This window comes from Ambystoma mexicanum, chromosome 13, assembly GCF_040938575.1.
Source record: "Ambystoma mexicanum isolate Mex_15411 chromosome 13, UKY_AmexF1_1, whole genome shotgun sequence".
In the NCBI taxonomy this organism is placed as follows: domain Eukaryota; kingdom Metazoa; phylum Chordata; class Amphibia; order Caudata; family Ambystomatidae; genus Ambystoma; species Ambystoma mexicanum.
In genome coordinates, this window is record NC_090938.1 from 219,131,079 (window position 1) to 219,151,313 (window position 20,235).

Consider the following 20,235-nt stretch of genomic DNA (forward strand, 5'->3'; position numbering starts at 1 on the left):
AACACATTTTTCCAACTTAGCGAAAAGTTTGTGTTGACGCAATCTTTCAAGGACCATTTTCACGTGTTTCCGATGTTCAGATTCCGATGAAGAATAAACGAGGATGTCGTCAATGTAAACAACAACACATACATCTATGAGCTCTCTGAGGACATCGTTCATAAAATATTGAAAGGCGGCCGGGGCATTGCAAAGTCCGAAGGGCATGACCTGATATTCAAATAGCCCATACTTGGTGCGGAAGGCCGTCTTCCATTCATCGCCCTCTTTTACTCGTACCAAGTGGTAAGCTCCTCTAAGATCCAGCTTTGTATATATGCATGCTTTTCTGACTTGGTCCAGGAGTTCAGGGATCAAAGGTAACGGATATCTATTCTTAACGGTGATCTGGTTCAGGGAGAGATAATCGATACAAGTTCTAAGGTCTCCTTCCTTTTTTGGAACGAAGAACAAAGCTGAAGAAGCAGGGGACTTGGAAGGACGAATAAACCCATTTGCCAGGTATTGATCCAGGTATTGTCGAAGGTGAAGGTTCTCAGGCTCGGTGAGGGCATAAATTCTACTACAAGGAGGAGTAGATCCAGGTATCAGGTCTATCTGGCAGTCATAAGACCTATGAGGAGGTAGAGAGTTAGCCTGATCCTTCCGGAAAACATCTTGGTATTCTAGGTATTCGGGAGGTAACTGGGGAGTCTCTGAAGAAATTGCGGCCAGTGCAACACCAGGTGGAGGGTGACAAGTAGAGACACATTCTGGAAACTGGACCGTTCTTGCTCGCCAATCGATCAGAGGATTGTGTTTCTCTAACCAAGGTATTCCTAGAATAATCTGAAACTGAGGGGCCTTGATCACATCAAACACGATCTTCTCATGGTGTCCATCTTGACTTACTAGCGTCACCTCTTGAGTGGTATGCGTTACTGGCCCGGAGGCTATCTCCGTACCATCCACCGTAGTAATGACGTCCTTTACAGCCTTGGGACAAAGAGTTAGATTCATCCTCAAAACCATTTCATGATCCACATAATTGCCGATGGCACCGCTGTCGACGTAAGCTTCAATTGCATGTAATCGATCCGGATTATCAGGGCTAATGAGGACCATAGGTATCACGAAATGCGAGGTCACGGAACTGGTTTTCACGCTCGGCAAGAGGACCTCTATTCTTGTCGGGCGAGGTCGTTTCCCTGCTCAGAGTTTGTAACTTTGGTAACTGCAGCTCCTACTGCCTTCTTGGCAGGTTTCACCGGACAGTCTCGAAGAAAGTGCCCTGAGTTTCCGCAATATAGGCATAATTGCAACTGTTTCCTCCTTTCCCGCTCCCTTTGTGTTGGAGGACCTTTCAGACCCCCTATTTGCATGGGTTCCCCGGAGTCTACTCCTTTGGAAGGAGTTGGCGGTTTGGAAAATACTCGAGCATCAAACTTGGAACGATCGGCCTTCCTGTTCTGCAGCCTGTGATCTATTTGAACGACCAAGTCTATATAATCCGAACAGTCTTGTGGGGGATTCACTACTTGGGCTAAAACGTCTTTGAGCTCTCCACGTAGACCTCTATAAAACAGCGTAATCCTTTTGTCCTCAGGCCATTGAGTTTCCACTATTAGTCTATTGAAAGATGCAATATAAGCCAAAAGGTCTTGATTACCCTGTCGCAACGAAAGAAGCTCATTGTCCAAGGCCTGCCCCTGTGAATGTCTTGCGAACAGTTTTTCCATACTAAGCTGAAAGGCTTGAAAATCATGGAGAACCGGATCATCTTGATTAACTAGAGGGATCGACCAGTCTGCCGCATTGCCACTAAGGTACGAAAGTACAAAAGCTACTTTTGCTTGATCAGTTGGAAAGGCTGCTGGCCGGCATAAGAAGTGCAACCGGCACTGATTGATAAATACTGCAAACCTCTTTGGGTCACCAGAAAATCGTTCGGGCGGAGCCAGAGGTACATTCCCAGGTAGGTTGATCTGCACTGGATTCATAGAGGATGTTGAAGGAAGATTTGCCCCTGATGCGGGTAACGGGGTCTGTCCGGCTTGTGACTGTAGCACTTGTCTAGCAAGATTGTCTGTTCTCTCCTTGGAAATAATTAGTTCCCTTCTAAGAGCATTCATTTCCTGACGAGCTGCATGCACTTCTGCCCTTAGTTCCCCAAGTAACCGGGCTAGGGGGTCAGTATCCGAGGTTTCCATAGCGCCTGGGCGAGAGTTTTGCGGTAGGCTTTGCGTTCTGTAACGCTCACCTGATTCTCGCAGAGGCGCCGGTCTTGACTGGGCGACTACCGTATCTTCAAAGGTGATGTGTAGCACCCGGTTGACTCTTTGGGCTGGACCTCTGTGCACTGTATGCCTGACGTGTAGAGTAAGATGTCTGCAGATAGAAAATATGGGGTTAATGAACTGGGGTTATTGGGGTGTCCCTATCTCTTTCCTCTTCTCCTCTCCTGTAGACCCCCAAAGGTTAACGCTCTCACCTTAGGTAAGTGAATGCCGAGCTCTCCATCTGCCTCGGGGCAGGGTGCTGTAACCAGTTTCTTCACTGGATAGGTAGCGCAGGCCTCTTGACTTCAGAGGACTGCTGTCCGTCGTTTACTGCACGAACGGTAAGTTTCGAGTCATTCAAATGTCTTTAAAGTCTTTAGTAATGATGTCTCTTGTTTTGCAGGGTTCCGGCGATGGCGGATGACGGGCTGAAGTGAGTTGAAGATGGAGCCCGTGTGATGAATAGAAGCGCCTGGAAGCACGTAAGTAAGCGCTTGTTGCCTGCTTCACTATGCGCTCTAACTGTCTTTTTATTTTGCAGGTACGAGTTCGGAGCGGCTGCAGGGTGCCGGAATACCCACTGGATTAGATGTGGAAAGGAGTAATGGCACGTGAGTATTAAAGTTCCCCAATGTCTTTAAACGCACCTTGTTTTGTCTTTCAGATGCGGGATGCAGCGCCGAAGGCCTCCGGAGTGTGCGAAGAGTTGGTAAACTTTTGTCTTTCAGATGCCGGAATGCAGTGTGAAGACCTCCGGAGCGCACGAAGAGTAGGTAAGCCTTTGCCTTTCAGATGCCGGAATGCTAACCTGTTCTTTCTTGTCTTTATAGGTGTTGCTGAAGACTGGATTCTGGATGGTAAGCCTTTGCCTTTCAGATGCCCGAATGCTAACCTGTTCTTTCTTGTCTTTATAGGTGTTGCTGAAGACTGGATTCAGGATGGTAAGCCTTTTTCCTTAGGCCCAGGACCGGATGCAGAAGACACGATGAGCGTTCTGCTGCAGAGGTTGCAGAATAACGCAAAGCAAGATTCATCCACCGGGTGTGGTTTAAATAGCCTCCTGTAGTGCTTAGGTGTCTCCTTCCACAGCCACGCCTAAGTAAGAAAAGAGTTCCTGGTAAGAAAAGAGTTCCTGCCTTCCAGAAGAGTTCCAGGGTTCTGAATCTAGGGAGTGGCTCCAGCCCCACCCAACAGGAAAAGTAGTTCCAAACAGAAGAGGATCAGAGGCTCAACTGGCAGGCAAGTAAGCAGCATGGTCTGCTGAAGGTAAGTCCACCCAAGCATTATGAGCCCGGCGCTTCCAGCGCTGGGACTGGGCATATTTATGAGCCTGGTGCCACTGGCGCCAGGACTGGGTCCAAAAGGTCCCAATTGGGACTGGTTGGCACTCGGAACCTGGGTTATGGATCTGCTTCCAAGGGAGTTGGGAAAACCCTGACCTTTTGGAAGCAGAGATCATGACACACACACGCCACCAGACATACATGCATCTGTACATCTCCACCACCTGTCGCAGTGAAATCATCAGCATCCATGTCACATCTGCCAATCAGCCTCCTACATGTCGGTGTCTCATGCATCCATGGTGTATCACAGTGGTACACATATCAAATACACACACACACACGTACATTGTGCACATACATGAAGGTGGAACCATCATCCATGTATCACACCACAACCATGCCACAGTACATACACATAATTTTAAACACATGTGTACCGACACATACATTTGGGCACAACGCATTTGAACACATACACCATTGATGTGCCTCACACATGACTGGACTCACATGCGGCAGGCTTCTGTCCCTGTACATACGCATCCATACATGTGCCTTCCAAGACATATGTCCAACCTGCACACTCCTGCCACACCTAAACATGCATAGCATCCAATCAGTAAGCATGTACACTTACCGCTCGACTCCGGACGGGTCTGCCTCTCAAGGACCTGGAGGTGGAGCGCTGGGCATATACGTTCCAGGACCCTCATCTGGTTGTCGGTAAGGCGGACCCGGCAACCCTCATCATCCGCTGCCTTCAAGAGGTGCCGGGCCTTGCTGAGGGTCCTGGACCTGAAGTCCTCCCAGCACTTCCAGACCTGTTGTATGTCGCGGGCTGCCACCCCCTCCATGTTGAAGGCAGCCACGATGCCCATCCAGATCCTCTTCCGTCCTTCATTGTCGGCGCGTGAACTTCCAAAGAGGGCATCATAATGCCCCAGGACTTGCTCCACCACTATGCCAACTTCATTGGCAACAGAGGCGGCTCCAGGAAGAGCCGGCGGAAGTCCACAGGGGAAGCCAGGTGCCAGCCGTCAACCATCAACTACAAGGACCAGTATGGTAGGAGTGGCCTGGGTTAGGAGTAGATCAACCACTCTACCCTATAATCCTAGCCACTTAACAAACCGATGTAAAACAATTCCAATATGTATCAGAGTTTCTGTTCCAAAATTGTATTGTAAGATATTCAGATTGCATTGATAGGCCTCTCTCCCACTATACAGGTTTCCAAAAATGATCAGGGATTCTGTTCCCAAGTTGTATTGTGTGATATTCAGATTGCATAGATAGGCCTCTCCCCCAATAAACAGGTCTCCCAAACTTATGAGCGTTTCCGTTCCGAAATCAAATTGTATGATACTCCGATTGTATTTATAGGCCTCTCTCCCACTATACAGGTCTCCCAAATCGATCAGAGATCCTGTCCACATACTGTATTGTGTGATATTCAGATTGCATTGATAGGCCTCTCTCCCAATACACAGGTCTCCCAAATTTAGCAGGGTCTCTGTTCCAAAATTATAAGGTATAATATTCAGATGACACCGATAGGTCCCTCGCCCACTATACAGGTCCCCCAAATTGATCAGGGGTTCTGTCCCCAAACTGCATAGTATGATATTATGTTTGCATTGATAGGCCTCTTTCCCACTATACAGGTCTCCCAAACTTATCAGGGGTTCTGTCCCCAAGTTGTATTGTATGATATTCTGATTGCTTTAATAGGCCTCTCTATACAGGCCCCCCAAATTGATCAGGGGTTCGTCCCCAAACTGCATAGTGTGATGTTCTGTTTGCATTGATAGGCCTCTCTCCCACTAAACAGGTCTCCCAAACCTACCAAGGGCTCCATTCCCAAACTGCATCGTGTGACACTCAGATTACATTGATAGGCCTCTCTCCCACTATACAGGTCTCTCAAACTCAACAGGGGTTCTGTCCCCAAGCTGTATTGTATGATGTTCTGATTGCATTGGTGGGCCTCCCACCCACAATACAGACCTGCTCCCAAACTGTATTGTATCATATTCAGATTGCTCTGATAGGCCTCTCTCCCACTATACAGGTCTCCCAAACTTGGCGGGGTTCTGTCCCAAAAATTGCATTGTGTGACATTCAGATTGCATAGTTAGGACTCTGCCCCAATATACAATTCCATCAAGTCCATCAGGGGTTCTGTCCCCAAGTTGTATTAGACAATGTTCAGATTTCATTGAGGGACCTCCCTCCCACTGTACAGGTCTCCCAAAACTATTAGGGGTTCTATTCCAAAATTGCATTGTATGACAGTCAGATCACTTTGATAAGTTGTATTGTATGATATTCAGATTGCATCAATAGGCCTCTCTCCCACTATACAGGTCTCCCAAAACTATCAGGGGTTCTATTCCAAAATTGTATTGTATGACATTCAGATTGCATTGATAGGCCTCTCTCCCACTACAAAGCTCTCCCAAATTTGGCAGGGGTTCTGCTCCCAGACTGTATTGTGATATTCGGATTGCATTGGGGGGCCTCTCTCGCCACTCTGCAGGTCTCACAATTTTAGCAGGGGCTCTGGTTCCAAACCGCATTGTGTGATATTCAGTTTATATTGATAGGCCCCTCTCCCACTATTCGGGTCTCCCAAATATAGCAGGGGTTCTATCGCCAAAATTGCATCTTGTGCCATTCAGATTACAGCGATAGGCCTCTCTCCCACTATACCAGTCTCCCAAATTTAGCAGGGACTCCGCTCCAAAATATTTTGAATCATAAGGATTACAATCGTCCTTAGGGTCCCTCCTACCATACGAGACTCTAGAACATAGTCAGAAGTGCCGCAAGCACAAACTTAGCTTAACTACCATAACATACACCACCCTTATCCTTTCAGAGAGACCTACACAGACAGCACTGAACTTTTACCTACAGCCCTGACAACAGTACGCCCAGCACCAAAACCCCACCAGACAGCGCTCGGAGGACACACAAACCGACCCACCGGAAGAACAGATGGCACAAAAGCTCCCAAGCCTACCAATACAAGAAGAAATACCAGCACTCCCATCCCAAGACACAGCAGCCAACCACTCAACCGGCACCTCTGCACTGAGCACCAAAATGCCCTGGACCAGAAAGGTACTCTGAGAAAGGGCACAAGACAAGGCACACAAATCCAACCTACCACCGAAGCAACAACCTCAAATAGAAGAAACACAAGGCCAAAAAGCAAAACGACCAGAACAAAACTCCAAAGGGAAAACTCCCTATATCTCACACCCTAGCTCGCAACAACCCCAGAACCAAGATACCCCAATGACACAGAGACATCAAGACAGACAAAGAAAATCCCAAGACAACCAGAAAAAAGATGGGAACACCCAAGAAGAAGGTAGCCAGAGTCCGACCCCATCACCCCATACATCACAAGAACAGAAGGACACCCCCAACACCTGCACCATACCGGACATAACGAAGACAATGAATCTTATAACCAACAACCCATCATGAACCTAACTGACCAATTCAACAAAGAGGAATCCTTCACGGACCTTCACCAAACCAGCACAAATGAAGAAGCAACACCACTGAACAGCCAAGCTTTCAATCTAGCAGACTGCCTCAATGAAGATGCAGCCTCCGCTGATCCTCATAGGCCCTCCTACAATGAAGATACAACCTTTGCTGTTCCTCATCCACCCCCAATCAACGCCAACAATGATGTACCGCAACCAAACAACCACAAACCAAAACAAGGTACAACCAACAGGCAAAACCACACCAATAAGATCCATTGCAACCTCATCAATGCAAGATCAATGTCGAAACATGCCACTGAGGTATATGATTTGCTCTGTGACGGAGGGATCGACATCCTATTTGTAACAGAATCCTGGCTAGACGACAATTACAAGATCACCCTCAACAACTGCTTACCTGAATACTTCAAATGCTCCAATCAAACAGAAAAAGCAAAAGAGGGGGAGGGCTGGCAATCATTCACAAGGAACACCTGGATATCAAACTTGAAGACCCACTAATCATCGATAAATGCGAATCCCTAATTATACGTCTAGCAGTAACATCCAAAACAAACTTGAAATTTGTACTAATATATAGACCACCAACCTGCGATGCAACCTTCGTAGATCCTTCACAGAAGCAATCATCGTCCTAGCCATCAAACACAATCACCTGATAGTCCTAGGAGATTTCAACATCTGGTTTGAAGGAGAAAGCACAACCATACAAAAATCGCTAACCAGCCAACTAGCAGCAATGAACCTACAACAACTAGTCAAAGGAGCAACCCACTCAGCAGGGCATACACTTGATGCAATCTTTGCTAACAAACTACTCCTCACCATGGCACCCCCAATTCAAATACCCTGGAGCGACCACATCATCATCCCCTTCGTAATCAAAATGACCAGGCTAACAAACAATCAACCGGACAAAACAACGAAAACCATGAGAAGAAATTAGAGAACCATCAAAAACTCCAACCTGCATGAACTCCTGGAGCTAAACAAACCACACCCAACATTCATGGAAGAACATGACCTGGACAAAAAGGTAACCCTGCTGCATTCCTGGATTATAACTACTATAGACAACATCGCCAAAGAAAAACCCTTTGCTTCTTCTAATAAACGGTTTATGGCAAAATGGTTCACCCCACTACTTTGCACCATGAAAAGAAAAAACTGAAGACTAGAACATGATTAAAGAAAACAAAACAGCACGGCGAACAAACTGAAATTCCTACAACACAACCGGGCTTACAAAAAGGAAATACAAAAAGCATAGAGGAAACACTACGACAACCGAATCTTCGAAGCACCAAACACCCAAAAAGAGCTCTTCAAAATCATAAATGAAATCAAAAACCCTCCAGGATGTAACAACATACCGACTCCGTCCACGAAACTCTGCAACGACCTTACAGACCACTTCAAGAACAAAATCACCAACATCAAACAAATCATTCAAAGCAGACCATCTGATCTGACCACAACCCCAACCTACACCCGGGAGGAGCACCCAAACAAACTATGAAGCTTTCCAGAAATATCAGTGGAGACATTCGTCAAACTGGTGAATGGAAGCAACAACTCAGGGTCCCCTGAAGACCCATGCCCACCAGACATATACAAATCAATTCTTAAACAAGGAACGCCTATGGAATATCACAGGAACCTCCTCAAGCATTCCATCACTACTGGGAAAGTGCCACAAGCCTTCAAAACTGCATACATCAGGCCACTACTCAAAGATACAGCGGGAAACGTAGAGGACCTCTCCAACTACAGACCTATCTCCAACATCCCGTATACAGCCAAGCTGCTCGAAATGTACATATACAAAACGACCCAAATGTTTATAGAAGAGCACGGCCTACTAGACCAGGCACAAGTTGGCTTCAGACCACTGAGAGGAACGAATGAGCTCTACTCTCAATATGGGATGATCTAAAAATCAACGCAGACTCAGACAACAGCACTGCCTTGATACTACTAGACCTATCCGCAGTATTTGACACAGTCGACCACGACACCATCATAATGAGATTAGAATCACTTGGCATAACAGACACCACCCTACTATGGATCAAATCTTTCTTAACAAACAGAACGGAAACTGTATGATGAAACCCTTCAAATCCATCCCGAGAGATCCAACCTGTGGAGTATCACAAGGATCATCCTTCTCCCCGCTACTATTCAAGATCTACCTGCATCTACTTATCAGAATCATCAAAAGCCACAGCCTCACCTGCTACAACTACGCTGAAGATACACAAATAATCTTCAAAATACAAGACAACATGGAAAGAAACTCAATGCTAGAAAACTGCCTCCGCGATGTATTCTTCTGGATGAACTCCAATTCCCTCAAAATCAACCCAGGCAAAACTGAAATAATGATTGTCACAAAAAATGGAGAAAACCAATTCATCCCTTGGCCAAGGGAACTCGGGACTACCCCAGCACCCTCGGCGATTGTAAAAAACCTGGGGGTTCTGATGGACAATATTCTCACTCTAGAGTCACAAGTAAACGCTCTCCTAAAGAAATGCTTTTTCCTCCTGCGAGCGCCAAAGAGAATCTTACTGTTCTTATCGTTCGCCAACCAAACGACCACCATCATCGCCCTCGTCATGTCCAAAGTAGACTACGCCAATAGCCTATACCTAGGCATGCCTGAACGACTCCTAAAAAAACTAAAACGCATTCAAAACGCAGCAGCCAGACTACTTCTGAAACCACCCTGAAGAGAACACACCGCACTAGCGCTGAAAACACTACATTGGCTACCAATCAAACAACTAATAAAATTCAAAACAATGTGCATTACGCACAGAGCAGTACGCAACAAAGGCGCTGAGTTCCTAAGAGACAAACTGCGCCTACATCAACCAACAAGAAATCTCAGATCAAGCATGGACATCCGCCTGGAACCGAAGCCCTACAACAAAAGAGAACTTGGAGGATCCTCCTTCTCTTACCAAGCCCGGAAAACTTGGAACGACCTTCCAAAGTACATACGTAACACAAGAAACCACCTATTATTCAGGACATTACTCAAAACCTGGCTCTTCATGTCATAACTAGAAAGACTGGCCACAGGATCACCGACATAAATAAAAACATTAATGAACGTAGAGCGACCGCGATACGCACCGATCAATCAATGGGAAAAGCTGAGGTAAATATCCCACGGCATATTAAAGGACCAAACAGGAGACAGTGGCAATACGACCAAAGACAGTAAACATAGCAAACTAAGACAGAAAGACTAGAACGAATCATCAAGAGGGCCAGGACCTAACTATGACCTTCCCCAACAGCCCTTAGAACAAAACATAGGGAAAGGAAGCCCTGCATCACGGGCCCAATACAATGGGTGAGAAACAGAATGTTTCATCACTACACACGGTCCACCAATACAAAGCAGGAAGCACAATGCCCCACCACACAAAACTACAACTAAACAACAGCCCCAAAGATGTTCACCCCACGAAAATACAATGGGTGAGAAACAGAATGTTTCATCACTACACACGGTCCACCAATACAAAGCAGGAAGCACAATGCCCCACCACACAAAACTACAACTAAACAACAGCCCCAAAGATGTTCACCCCACGAAAATCAAAGAACCAGTCAGGACAGAAGGATATGAACGTCTGAATACACACGCTCACCAAGACGGATCTACTAGGAGAACACTTCAACATGACCCCGACCCTGAACCATTCAAAGCCTTAACCAACCAGGGTCACACTAGATCACCTGAGAATAGATATCACCCACCAAGTCCCACACCTGAAGATTAGGTTCAGATGCACCCACCAATCCAAACTATACTCAATAGGATACAGTTGGATCAGCGCAACACCACCAAATTGAGTCGGCCCACGAGGAACCAGCAACATCCGAACCCACAGGTATACAACTTTAACGGAATCATAAGTACCTGAACCAGGATACAGACCCCACTAACCCAACCCTCAATCTTCTGCATACTTAAAACCACACAACCATCTCTCTCCCAGCAATCTGCACGCACTTTACCACACCGCATCAACAACACATAAACTTCACCCACAGCACTCGAGGCCTTCATCCAATCTGATACTAGCACCAAAGCCCAGCACTCGATGTATAGCGAGCTGAAGCTGCCAACAGCACACTTCTCCCACTCTCCTTCTCCCCTCCTCCCTACTAACCCTACTCCACCCTTCCTGTTTACAGATCCGCCAGAGCGCCTGGGGACCAATTCCGTTGGTGACGGTGGGCTATACAAGTACCGCTATCATAACACAACATGACATTGGCACTGAAGCTGGCGGCCCTCTGCCTCTCTGCTGGGGGGTAGCCACTGGTGCCAGATGGTGTTGTGTCAGACATGGCAACCCCGAGGCAGGTGTGGGTTGGCAACTGGGTCCTGGGGTTGGGCTGTGGAGCAATGGAATACCAGTCGGGAGTCTTCTGTTCCAGCAGGGGTGGTCGCAGCAACTGGACCCCTGTAGATGGCTGACGTGCAGGCACCAAATAGCAGGGCACGTGGCCAGCAGGCAAGCAAGCAGCAGCAGATGGCAAGTGGGAGCATGCTCGGGGCTCTGGGGGGTAGGAAAATGGCCTGCTAGGCAGGAGCGTGGTCTTCTGTGTGTTGTCGCATGGCCAGCTTGATGCAGAGTGATTTGGCACGTGAAAAAAGTGCACATCAGCGTGTAATTCGAGGAAAGGCCCTTAGCGCGTAAGCACGTATGTGATGTGATACGCGCAGGCATTTCCCTCAGCACGGGTGCATCCGCAAATGCAAAAGAATCACATATCGTTTTAATGCATATAATCCGAGGAAAGGGCCTAAGCGCGTAAGAGAAGTGACGCGCACAGGCGTTTCCCTCAGTACGGGTAAAAAGTGAGCGGGGCCAGCAGTTCGCTGTACCTGGCTTTCGTGGAGACCGACGTGTGTGTTGCTACTTCGTGTTGTTTCGCATGCCATCACAACTTCACAGGGGATCGAGGACATATCTCTTCTTTTGGCGGGGGTATTGGCTATGCGTGTTTTTCATTATCACGCTAGTTTGACGGTGAGTAGTGCACGCTACTTTTCCCACTGGGGATGCCCCTGTGTATCGCGTACCCGTTTTTGAGGTCATAGTAGCCTGCGTGTCCCACGCGTATGTGTTTTTCATGTCCCTGGGTGCCACCGCATACTTCAGGAGGTTAATTCCACACACGTGGGTTACCGGGGGCTGCGTGCATGGTTTTACTGCAGTTTTGGGGTGCCTGAGCTTTGCGTGACCCGTCACTTTATCACCGGGGTCACATACAGCCTTGCAGGTGCAGGGGTGCTGTTAACATCTTGTATCCCACCCCCTTCGCCCTAATTGCCCAGGACAATTGTCGTGTAGACCTCCCATTGGCACTACTACATCTGTGCCGAGACTACTACATCTGTGCCATACATGGGAGGCCATGAAAGGTGAGGGGTGCCTCAGCTGGGCCTACTCCATGTGGCAGGCGTGGTCATGAATGTGCCTGGGGTGACCAGGGAGTAGGGAGACTCCAGGGTGTCCAGGGTAGCTGCAGAGGGGGAAGAGGCAGGGTGGGCCACTTCGGCACGATGTTGTGCCACGTGTTGGTGCAGTCATGCCACCACCCCCTGTGGCTCCGGGAGATGCAGTTCTTGCATCTGACATTGGCGCCCATGTGACCCGGCAGTCCGTTTCATCGACTGCCACGGGCCCAAGGGTAGTGGTAGCTGCAGGTGTAGCTGTGGACACCACCACCCAGGCTCAGGGTCTGCCAGCACAGGCTGCATTGGCACCTGAAGAGTCCCTGGAAGATTTCCAGGAGGTCAGCAAGCACGCCATAGGTGCACGCAGGGCTGCCCTGACCGAGGCACGTGTCCCTGGGGCAGTAATGTCATCTGCTGCCCAGACCAGCCGGGTGTTGGCAAGTGCATGGGCAGATGCAGCCAACACCACCCCAGTTGTGAGTCTACCATCCAGGACTGTCCCAGTAAATGACCCTGGCACAGCGGATGTTGCTGTGCAGGGTCCATTCCAGGGCACCCAGCAGCCACTGATGCAAGTCAGGGCTTCCGTCCTCGTTCAACCTGCCACTCCCTCGGTTCAACCCACCAGTGCCACAGCCCATACTGATCAGGGCAGAATTTGCCAGCCAGGGTCCGGACTACTGTCCAAGAGAGGAAGGTTGCACCTGCAGTAGAGGCTGGGACCCCAGACAGAGCTCCGGCCTCCGGCACGTCGAGGAAGAAGCCTTTCTGCATGCAGGAACTGGACTTCCTTGTGGACTACGTGCGGGACCACAACCATGATATGCTAGTGGGGCCGAATTGTCAAACTACGGCTGCCCATTGTATGTCCCACTGGAAGCAAGTTGCGGATCGTGTGAGTGCATTCGGCCATGAGGTGCGCACAGCTCAAGAGTGCAAAAAGCATTGGGACGACCTCAAACGCAGTACTAAGGTGAAGCGTAACTCTAATTACAACATGACTCTGGTGACTGGCAGTGGGCCAACACCTGAGGAGGAAGACCTCACTTTGCATGAGTCAGTCGCTGCGGAGTTCACACCGGCAGGAATGGTCAAAGGAGTGGGAGAGATGCTGGACTTTGATGCCCCGTCCAGTGAGTGTTGTTGTGTGTTTGTCGAGGCCATGTGTGGTTTGCTTGTGTGATGTGTGGGCTTGACTGCCACTACATGTCATGTGTACATGGTTCTCATGTGCAAGTCATGCAATGCTTCACTGATGTGTGCCTGCTGTGCAGGATGCTGGACATGTAGAGCAGAGGGGGACTGTCCTCATCGCCACACTTGCACCCTACTCACATGCTACTCACCCGGCTGCCCCTCCGGTCCATGTTCCAGCTCACTGGCCCTTCTACATGTAGCCTGGGGTGTCTTTCCTCTCAGCACTTGGACTATGTCATTCCATGACTGATGTGCATGTGTCTTTTGCCTGCATGTGGGTACTCCATGTAGGCATGCTCCCTTCCCCTCCACCCCCCCCTGCACTCCAATTTCATGATGGCACTGGTGTGCATTATGTTGGCGTACTGCAATGGCCTGTTCAAGGCTCCTGTGTACATGCAAACTTCCACCAGCCAACCTGCCAGACACATACAGTGGGGTACATACTCTGTCCTTGATTCAGGGTGTCTCACTTGGACTGTGCAAATAGCAGATGCTCCGCAGGGACATGAGTGCCCATTCATGCTCCATGTGCATTCCATGCATGCCCCTATGTGTCCTTGACAGGATGATCATTGTAGTACGTGACCAGGATGACCTACATTTCATGGCATTTGATCATCCATTCCATACACACTCTGGCTCAGTCCAGCATCACACACAGGTTTAGGGTGTCACAGTGGGTGTGGGGCACAGGCCTTCCCCCTGTTTCAGGCCCACTGACTCTGTTCAACTGGTGTAGTGGCTTCTGCACACATGGTTGTACTACTGGGGGTTCATCATGTGTCCTGCTTACTGTTCCATCATCATCTGCTGTGTTTTCAGTGGACTCAGATGATGTAATTGATGCTAGTCAACAATGTCTCCCAATACACAGGTCTCTGGTCACCCTTTCGCTGACATGCAATGCCTCCCTGCATTTTCACTTAGGGGGGCTGGGAGGGTTTGCTTGTAGCCTTGCAACCCATTGCATGCACATTACACGTGATGCCTGAACTTGCCCTTGCACTGCCTTCACGTTTATTGATAGACATCATAATATACTTGTTCATGTAGATAGTGGTTAACGTACACATACTCTGCACTGCATCAACCCACTTCTGAGCTGTGTTACACCCTTCTACATGCCTACTCACTGGTGCAATGTAAAAGTCACCTGGCATGTATGGCCAGTTTTTTATCCCTTCTCTGTCATGAATGCGACAGGCACAGGTGCATCCTGTGACACATGTACTCAGTACTGCAACTCCCTAGTGGTTGTTTAGATGAGTTGATTTTCAATCTGCGGCCTATACCAACTAGCATAGGGCACTGATTGGATGTAGCCTGCCAATCGGGTTGTAATGACTGTGGCGCTTCCTTCACGTGTGTATGTGTGCACTTCCACATACATCAAAGCAAGCAGCCTTATAGCTGCTTGCTTTGGTGTATTGGATGCTGGTCATGTTCACAATACAGGTGTATGGGGAAATGGGTGTTTTTGAAAGCTTTCACATGTACATATACAAGCAGCTTCAACGTTGTGTGGTGCAACATTGCAAGTACTCACTTACGTGTTTGTGAAAGTGTCCATTTACATATGTGTCTTCCGCAGCTGTTTGGTTGACTAATATGTAGTTGATAGACGTTTATGCTGGGGAGATTTCTGCATTGTGCACGTTATGTGGAACTGGCATGATACCAAAGGTTCACTGTTGTGCAGTATGTGTATGCCCAGACCCACTTAGCTACTATGGTGGGTCCTGGGCGTGGAGATTTCCACAAGGAAAGATGTAATAGGGCACATTCATAGCCCAATGTGCTCAATCCGGCCCGGAGGGATGTTGTGGAGGCCTCATGTACTACCGCTCGGACCGTAAGGGGCGTTATGGTCCCTCATGCCTGGTTGCAGGCCCTTGCTTTGCTTGGGACATTCACTATATCTACATGGCCCATGCCACCCGGTACGGGCCGAGCTGCAGATGGATGGAGCTATATTGATGATGACGCTTTAGTGATGCATGTCTGCATGCATGTTACGTGTGTCATTGTGTGTTTGGATGCACTTGCAGCAGTGGTCAATTTGCAGCTCCAAAATGCTTATGGTGTGTTGTATCCCTTAGTTGCCATCTGTATTTTCTGCCTGTGACATGTGCCTGACAGAGGTGGTGTCTGATGGAGTTCATATACTACATTTTGTACTTGTGTAGCCTTTGCTTTTTAGACACATCCATTTCTGCTTTTGGGATGTTTTTGCATATCAAGGCCACTGGATACATGCCAGGTTCTCATTTGTGTGTGACATGTCTGCTTCATGTGTTGGCTGTCTATGTGATGTCTATGTGTGTGTGTGTGTTATGTGCTTCTGACATGTGTACTAATGTTAATTTTTCTCCACTTTTCAGATGATGACGCAATGGAGCCAGAGGATGCTGTTGTCATGCCAGACACAGGGTTGCTATCACACCAGCAATCCGGCACAAGTGGGGGTTGTGGGGTGGTAGACCACGAGAACCCACTTGTGTTCTAGACCACGTTGTCTAGGGCTGGCAATGAGTCTAGCCTGGATGATCACTCTGGCGACAATGTCGAGTTGGATGTGCATCGGGACCATTCGTCAAGGGTGAGTGATTCTGATGTGGATTCTCCTCTGTCCGCGACACCTGCACTGAGGGGCCAGACGGTGGTGGGACCTCTGCCTGTGGTGGATCGGGACACAGGGTCACCCTCCACAACAGTTGCTGATGTGCCTGGGTCATCACGTTGACGGAGGAATTTAGTACTGCAGCCACTGGCGGTGCCAACCCAACAAGGACGTCGGCTCTTTGGGCCCTGCAGGTGTCAAGCCCAGCAACGCGGTGGCAGTGCGCCGCTGGGGTATACTGAGTGGGAGCAAGCCATGGTTGCCAATTCAGAACACCAGGGGGCAGCAATGGATAACATTGCTGAGAGCATGGAACGTGTGGCCCAATCTGTGCTACCCCCTGCTAGGCAGGTGGAACTCCAGCAGTGGACGGCACAGTCCACGGCCCGCTCGCTCAGGCTGGGCATGGCAGCTTCAGACAGGGCATGCCGGGCTGAAATGGTGTCTTTGTGTCAAGCAATTGCTGCTCACGCAGGGGCACACATGGAGGCCATGAGGGTTGACTATGAATCCCTCAACTCTACTCTGGCTGTGCTCATGATGTCCCAGAGGATGCGGTCAGAGGCGAGGTTGGAGCAGCTAGAGAATACCATCTCGGCTGAGCTACATGCTTGCCGGTAGGTGTACCAGTTGTCCAGCCAGGCCATGCAGGAAGAACTCTGTGTTACACGTGTTACCTTGCAAGAGGAAGCACGCGTATCACGCAACGTTCTACATGCTGACCTGCGTGTCATCGCCGCACAGAACCAGGCTCACCTGTCCCGCAGACTTGCTGCCAATGAGGGGCAAGCTGCGCCTAGGCGTGGTCAGGGTACTGTGCCACGTCAACCTTTTAAGCCAGAGCGGGATGAGGACAACGAGATATCTCCCACACAGGTCGGGCTGTGCAGTCGTTGAGCCCATGGAGGTTTTTTTTTTTTTGTCTCAACATCATCGCATGTGGGTGTTGAGGTGCACCCTGTGCCTCCCCACTCCTGGGCTCCTTCCCCCCCCCCCGGGTCGTATTTGGCAATTTTTGATTTTTATTGTTAGTTTAGTTAGTTAAAATGGTTTTTGATAGTTAGTTTAATTAGGTAATATAGGTTTTCTTATAGTTAGTTTAATTAGTTAATATAGTTTAAAATTGCTTTTCTATTGTGCATTCATGTGACGCTGTGGTGCTTTGTGGCTTTTGAAAGCATCCACTGTCTGTTCCAGCTGGGCCCTTCAAGCTTGTCTCGTGTATGTGTTTGCAGCTTGGGGTCCTGACTCACATAGGCCACTCCTGCTTCCCTCATCCATTGGTTCGCAAGGATGGTTCGGTGTAACAACCATTTACACAAGGGCTTTTGACTTTCGTCATATCTGTGGCCTGTCTGCTGCTGTACTACTTGTGTTAAGACCCCTAGTGGGGATTGAGTGGGTTTTATCCACGGCATGTCTGTAATCAATTTGGGTGAGTACATGATTGATATCTCCATTAATTGATGTGGATTGTGATGTATGTTCTTTTCTTGCCTGTATATGTGCTTGATGCACTACATGCTGTAGAAAGTAGCCTGCACCCTTTGCCTGTCAAAGTCACACTGATGGTGGTAGGAGTTCGGATGTAGGTCTCTAACATGGCCCAGTGACAACCAGCATGAAGACACACACACAAAGGGAACTTTCCAGCCTTATTAATATCTTTTATGCCCTTTCTGCAGGAAAATGAGCCTCCAGACTACCTTTGCCAGCAGACACATGGCCATTTACTACTGAAACCTGGCCACGTTCGGTGGTGCAGAGGTGCCCATTTGTGCGCAAGCAGAAGCACAGGGCTTGTGCTCAGACATCAGACAGAAGCAGACGTGTTTCCAGGAGCTCCAAGCAAGGTGAGCAGCACAAGGTGCCACACCCCAGCCAACCTGCATGCTAAGTAGCGCCAGTGCTGGGGAGCTTAGCCAGGCATTGTTGTAGAAGCGCACAGTACAGCTAAGATGCGTTGAGGAACAAATGCCAAGTAGCTTTACAAGTTGTCAGGGGCACACGCAGGGGCCGTCAAACATATCCTCGAATCCCCCCTGCTCTATAGAAGATGAGTTATTAGCGCAGTAGTGTTCATAGCCAGAAACTAATACAGCGCACATGGACACCCAGCGAGGCACAGACTTGTGTGCAGTGCATATCATTTGCATGTGCAAATTGCCACGTGCACTACCTATTGAAATCCGCGGCTGTCAGAACACGACTTGTACTGAAGTCGCACCTCCCTATACGCGTTTAGCAGCTCCCCCAGGGACCATTCTATCATGTGTGATTCTTGACGTATTAGTCTTCCATTTACCGCGCGCCCACGTATGCCTGCCTTACTGCATTCACAGTGTATGAACCATCAAAGGGGCAAGCTAACGTATATGTACAAAGCAGCAGACAAGAGTGTTTTTTTGTGGAGAAGTCACTTACTTTGGGGCATGAATGGTGTTGTGTGTGTGTGTTGTAAACACACACAGATTAGTAACTCACGCTCTCTTTGCAGCATTAAACTGCTCCTGTTACCAGACCTGAGAGTGCGCAAGCAGGAGGCCAGCACTCACCCCAGAGATAAGTCTCTCTTTGGCTTGCATTTGACTCATTTGGTACAATGTGCATGATGAACATGGTTTCTCTGATTGAGTATGTGTTATTGTCAATGGTTGTATTTTGTATTTTTCCTACTTTCCCTTGCCAATCCAACTCCCCTCTCCTGCCCCTCTTTCCAGTTATCCTGAATAGCAATGCCTGTCCAAACAACAGATCCCTGACCCTCCTTCCCCGCCGGGGTCTCAGAGGCCTGTGTATGTTTGACCTTGCAGGCGCCTAGACCACGGAGGGGGTGGTTGGTTTGTGCCACTCCTGCGCCTGGACACCGCAGCTGTGACACTACCCATCAGTTATTGCATCCTCATTGTATATCATGTACAGAAAATGGTACCCATCCTGCTGAAACATCGTTGAACTGTGCTACCTTGGTTGTTCTATCATTCTGCTTGGACATGTGCTTGGGCATTTTCTGCTACTTCAAGTCATCTACTGGAGAGTCTTGCAGGGTTTTTTGGTGACTACAGGCTTTTTCCCTGGTTTGGGAGTGATTTGGTATTTTTACCAGTCATGGTGGCCTCTGAGGGGGCTGGACCCTATTTACATGCAAGGTGGAACATGGAGACCAAGGGGTAGGGTGATTCTGTAGCCAGGTAGACTTGAAGGAAGATGGCTACATACCCCAGACACAGTTGTTCAGAAGGTCATCGTGATGTGTAAATGAGGGAGGGCCTTTTTTTGTTGGACAGTTGGCTTGGGCTACAGTGTTTGGGCACTCTGACATTCTAATTGTGGGGTACTATGTACATGATGCGTTCTGCTGCTCAATGCCTGTTACTGTGTTGTGTTTACTTTTCAGGTGTCAGGGGATTGGTGTGGTTTGACATGCTGGGGTGTACACATGGGCAATGTTCACATGTGATGTGTACAGGACACTGAGGGTCACTTGATTTCACATGCATATATTGAGTGAATGGCCCTACTAACACACAGTTGCACAATGGTCCACCACACATACAACCACCCTTCCATGCCCACAGGTGCACACAGATTGCCTTTTCGGGCACAATGTGTCCCTGCAGCGCATGATCTATTACCTTTTGGGGATCCTGTACATGTGTCAATTGGTTATTTATTTTGTTTGTCCTTTTCATGTGATGCTCAAGGTGTATCCCCAACACAATGGCTGCTCACTGTATTGTGTGCTGAGCAGTGTGTTGAAGGAGACACGCACTGCACACGGGTTTGGGAGTAGCGATTTTGCCTTGCCCAATGTGCATGTGAACAGGCATTTAGTGTTGTGTTCATGCTACGA